The 5480-nt window shown below is 45.6% G+C and overlaps 1 long non-coding RNA gene across 1 annotated transcript; it reads right to left on the reverse strand.

Moving 5' to 3' along the window:
* Positions 1 to 647: 647 nt before the first annotated feature.
* Positions 648 to 2086, reverse strand: LOC110679473. Its single transcript, XR_002502513.1, has 3 exons — positions 1304 to 2086; positions 1162 to 1244; positions 648 to 1096 (listed from the first exon to the last, which is right to left on the reverse strand). It is a non-coding gene; the product is annotated as an uncharacterized LOC110679473 (long non-coding RNA).
* Between the last annotated feature and the right edge of the window lie 3394 nt (positions 2087 to 5480).

Below are 5480 nucleotides of genomic sequence, written 5' to 3' on the forward strand. Positions count from 1 at the left end.
CTGCAGTTCGACCGGAGGGCGGATCAATTGCAAACGGTCGCGATAGTGATTAAGACGTGTCCGGATTTTATTCAAGGATGCACTATCGTTAGTGCGAATAGCCGCTTCCGTGCTGATGTGCAACTGTTGTATTTGAGTTTCACAGTGCTCAATGTTTGACTGTGAACTCATAACATGGCATGAGCTTGTGGGCTGGTTATCTCGCAAGGACTCCTCCTGCATGAGTGCCTTGAGACGTAAGACCTTGCCTCTATGGGTGGTAGGTCCTAAATTAACTACATGACGCAGGGCCAACTCATACGTCACCTCTTCGTCCGTCAAATGTGTATAATCCATATCTTAACTTATGCGTAAGGGCTAAAAATTTTGTTGATTATCAAGGCCGGATAATCAAAAGCACAAAACCAAATTTGCTAAATCACAAACCAAAAATTCGCTAACGGCAGTACAAAATTTGTGGATTTTCAGTTGGGCGCCAGTGTTGCAAAGTTCCCGGTATGGGTAGAGCAGAACTACCGGAGCGAACCACAGAGCAGACACTGAAAGGCTAAGACACCAACATAATCTCAAACACGCAGTGATAATTTTAATTGCTTGTATTGATTGCCATTATGATTGCATCACACCTGATCCCTACTTCTAGCTTCGCTTGTCTTATATCTAGATTAACATAATACCTCCGTCCCAATCATCGTAACTTGGCTTAATCTAGGCGCTGGTACTCACGGCACCGCTTCTCTGCACTAACACCGACCGCGCGCTCCCGACTGATGCACCATCCTGCCAGCTCATCCTTCCTTGACTGATGGATGCTGAAGAACTTGCCCTCAACCGGCGGGGGGCGGCCCAGCATGAATGGGATTCACGGTGACCGTCTCTTGGGACTGCGCTGCCTTCGGCCGCTGGCCGAGTTCGTCTTGAAGCGTTTCGGGCCGTATCCAACCACCGTCGTTAACTGAGCGCACAATATCCCACGGTCTTGCCTTGATGGAGTTCTCCTCACCTCGGATCCGAAGAAAGATGACCCAGTACTCGGACGGCCTGAGCGACTGCCCAACAATGGCAAAAGTGGTTCCAGAAATGGAACACAAAAGCCCTGTAATGATGTAATTACGCTTTCAGTCGGATGTGCTTTATTCGGCTTCATTTTCGTTCACTCACCCTTAAAGGGGCCTTCCGATGTCTCTTCTCCTTCGAGCTGTTGGTCGGTCTCTCTCGGCGTCGGTCTTCCACAGGCCGGTTCGCTGCAATTATCCCACATTCAAGCTCAAGCTGATCGACCACCATTTTGTTTTTGACTCACCTAAAGCTTCCTCGCTAATCAACGTCAACTGCCTGGGAGATCCGTTTTGCGCTTCCTGTCGGCCGCTGTGATTCACTTTCCTCGTGGCGTTTCGTGTCCACCGTATGCCAATGGAGCGGAACGGGATTATGCCGCGCTCGGTTCTAGCGGATTGTCCGTTAACACCCTAGTGGAACGCCATTGTTTTAGCACGTGTTTGGCAAACTTACTTTGTTAAATTTACCTGCACTGATCGCACTTTATCGCCAATGATCTTTTGGCCTGCGTGGGATGTGGATCCTGATCGGCGTGATATCTGCCACTTCCAACTATTTTCTGCACCTGCACCGAGATGTGCACTTGAAATCCGCCACCGCAATTCACGAAAACAACTTTCACTTTTCGGAAACTGATCCGCACATCAAGCCGGACTGACTCGAACTACCACTGTTCTGTTCTCTCACCAATCGTCAACACACAGCTTTCGCTTGTGTGAGTATTGCGCCGGTATGCTGAGAGAGGTCATTTGCCGACTGCGAGCGTAATCCCACTCTCCCTCGCCGTATGGTATTGGATTTGTGCTTCGGTGTGAGTTTGCTTGCTCGATTAGGATGGACGCTCTTTGCTCGTGCAACGGTAGTAGCAGAGATGTGGTCGATGGATGGAATGTGTAGAGATTTCTGACAGGGGTGCTCAACTACTTTTGCGTTGTGCATCATATTTGTTGGAACTTATATGTTGCTAACATGATAACTTATTGACTAGATGCATACAAACGACGGCTTTTGCGGCAAATCATATCTAAACGTAACACGCTTTCTGGTAGGGATCAATCGATATGACGTTTGGCTTGGGACCGTTCAATATAAAACGACCCAAGCCAAACGTCAAATCGACTGATCCCTACTAGAAAGCGAGCCTGTTTGCGACAACCATTAGCGCTTTTAAAAAGCTGGATAGAAGGAGCGAATGAAATGGGGAGAGAAAAATAACTCAAAAGTGAGTTAAAAAATACTCAAATATGGGTTTTCCGTTTTCTCCGTGTGTATGACGAGCGTATGCTAGTCTACGTGTGTTCAAATGTCACTAAGCTCTATAGACTGTGGTGGCAACAAGGACAGCGTCGAGACTTGTGGATGCAGAGATCGTGAGTTCGATTCCAAGTGGTGGCAGGTAACGTTGGGAACATTAAATTCAGATACTTTTGATATGAATTATGGTGGGGCCCAGATAGCCGTAGCGGTAAACGCGCAACTATTCGGCATTCCATGCTGAGGGTCGTGGGTTCGAATCCCGCTGGTCGAGGATCTTTTCGTGAAGGAAATTTTCTCGATTCCCAGGGCATAGAGTATCTTCGTACCTGCCACACGATATACAAATGCAAAAATGGTCAATCGGCAAAGAAAGCTCTCAGTTAATAACTGTGGAAGTGCTCATGAGAACACTAACCTGAGAAGCAGCAGGCTTTGTCCCAGTTAGGACGTAACGCCAGAAAGAAAGAAAGAAGAATGATATGAATTCCGGAAGCTGTTAAACAGCTTGAAAATAATATATAACCGATAATACAGCGAAGCTGTATAATAATTATTCAACAGTTGCGAAATGGTTGAGAAAGCGCCTTCCGAAAATGTGACACAGCTACTTGTCGTATAACTGTCGAGATAGAGCAATGATCGGTATGAACAAAAGATGGTATCAGAAGGCCGGCTCCAAAGGCACGTTCCCCACCAGTTGGGAGATTTGTGCCATCGCCATATTTGAGCCTATTTCATCATCTACCCGATGGGAGAGGAAAGGGAAGGGAAAGATGGGAGGAAATAGGAGTGGGGTCCCTTGAAGAGGGAAGATCGCATAAGCGAAATGAGAGCATGTAGCTCCATACCACAATGGGTTCGAACAGCGCCTTAAAAAGGGCACTGCAAAACGCATGAGCGTAAAGAGAGCCTATAGCTCATTACCACAGCGGGTTAAGAATAACAGGATGTCCTGAAGATTCAGGCTTCTGTATTCAGTTTCACTTAATAAGTGTTTACCAAGTAATTGGAATCGCATTTGCGCAAAAACTGGACAGTTACATATCAGGTGATACGAAGTTCCATAATCGGAGTCACAACTATCACACACAAATGAGTCAGCACGCTGAATATTTGCCATGTGATAGTTGAGTCGGCAGTGGCCTGTCAACGCTCTGACCAAGAGACTGCAATTCTGCTTTGACAGATTTGTTAAATGCTTCGCCACCTTTGGAGATGGCTCAGTAATATACAATTTTGTTTGACGACACGACTCCAAACTATTCCAATATTGCTTGTGCTGAGTTGCCGCCCAAGAGTTTATCTGAAGCTTCACCCAGCACTTCGAAATTGGAATAGCCGGCTCAGGGCCAATGAAGTCATGCGATGCTCCATCGCGAGCTAGCTCATCAGCCAATTCATTTCCAGCGATGGAAGAATGGCCAGGTACCCATACAAGGTTTACAGAGTTGACTGAATTCAGTTCCTCAATTTGAGTTCGACATGCGATAACAAGCTTCGACCTTGAGTTGGCCGAAGCGAGAGCTTTTATAGCAGCTTGACTATCTGAACAGAAGTATATGACTTTACCCATTACGCGCTGTTGAAGTGCTGATTGCACTCCACACATAAGGGCAAATATTTCCGCCTGAAAAACGGTGCAGTTTCTACCAAGTGAGTAAAACTGATTCAGCCTTAGCTCACGAGAATATACTCCTGCACCAGCTCTACCTTCAAGAAGGGAGCCATCAGTGTAACCCAAGTAACATTAGTAGCTGAATAACAGTTTGCTCAGCTGAAGTATGCTTGAGAGTGATTTGTTCAACTCTTATCCAGCAAAAATGTTTGTTGGGAACATACTATATTGTTTGATATACTTCTTTCCAAATAGCCAGACGTCCACTCTTCCCGTGAAGGGAATTGTGTGGTAAATGTCCTGTAAGGAAAGTTACAAGCAATTGTGAGATCACTTGGAGCAAGGACAATTTTGTCCCAATTCACCAAAAGTGGAAACAACGAAGTGTGTGTAGATCTACGATTCACTGGATTTTTCTCCAGTAGATCCAGTACCCATAAACGGTAAGAGCAAGAAAGTGCTTCTTGTTTAAGATATATGTGTAGTGCGCAACGTCGAAAAGGGCCTCGAGCGCTGCTGTGGGAGTTGTAGAGAACGCACCAGACATCGCCATCAAGCACATCCTTTGGAGATGGCCCAATTTTGATTGGATTATTCTCACTTCGCCCTTTTGCCACCACACAAGACATCCATATGCCAATATTGGTCGAACAACTGTTGTGTAAATCCATTTGATATATTTGGGTTTGAGGCCCCAAGTTTTACCAAAGGTTCGCCGGCATTGACCGAAGGCCATACAAGCTTTTTTGACTCTGAAATCAATGTGAGCTGTCCATAAAAGTTTGGAATCTAGAATGACTCCGACATACTTTACTTGATCAGTCACATTAATCTCAGTGCCAAAAAGACGTTAAGGTCGAATTCCATCGCGGTTTCGTCTTTCCGTAAAAAGAACAATAGATGTTTTATTCGGGTTAACCGAAAGGCCATATTGGCGACACCAACTCTCGACTACCTGAAGAGCACTTTGCATCAGGTCGAATAGGGTGCTTATGCACATACCAACTATCAGAGCTAGATAGTCGTCGGCAAATCCATAAGTTGGAAAACCGCAATTATTGAGTTGCCTCAATAGCGTATCTGCTACGAGATTCCACAAAAGTGGTGACAAGACTCCCCCTTGGGGGCAACCGCAAACACTCAATTTTCGAATCGCTGCTTGACGCAATGTCGAGAAGAGATGTCGGTTTTTGAGCATTTGATGAATCCAATTGGTAATCATTGTAGGTAGCCCATGGTTTCGTGCGGCTTCCAATATGGCATCGAAAGACACGTTATCAAAGGCACCCTCAATATCCAAGAAAACACCCAAACGCGATTGCTTCTGAGCGAATGCTTTCTCGATATCGTATACAACTTTGTGTAAAAGAGTCACAGTGGACTTTACAGATTGGTAAGCATGTTGATTCACATGAAGAGGCATGTTTGCCAAATAAACATCACGGATGTGATGATCGATAATGCGTTCCAGACATTTCAGAAGAAAAGAGGTCAGACTGATTGGTCTAAAACTCTTCGCTTCCTCATACGACGCACGTCCTCCTTTTGG

Source organism: Aedes aegypti, chromosome 3, assembly GCF_002204515.2.
Source record: "Aedes aegypti strain LVP_AGWG chromosome 3, AaegL5.0 Primary Assembly, whole genome shotgun sequence".
In the NCBI taxonomy this organism is placed as follows: Eukaryota; Metazoa; Arthropoda; class Insecta; order Diptera; family Culicidae; genus Aedes; species Aedes aegypti.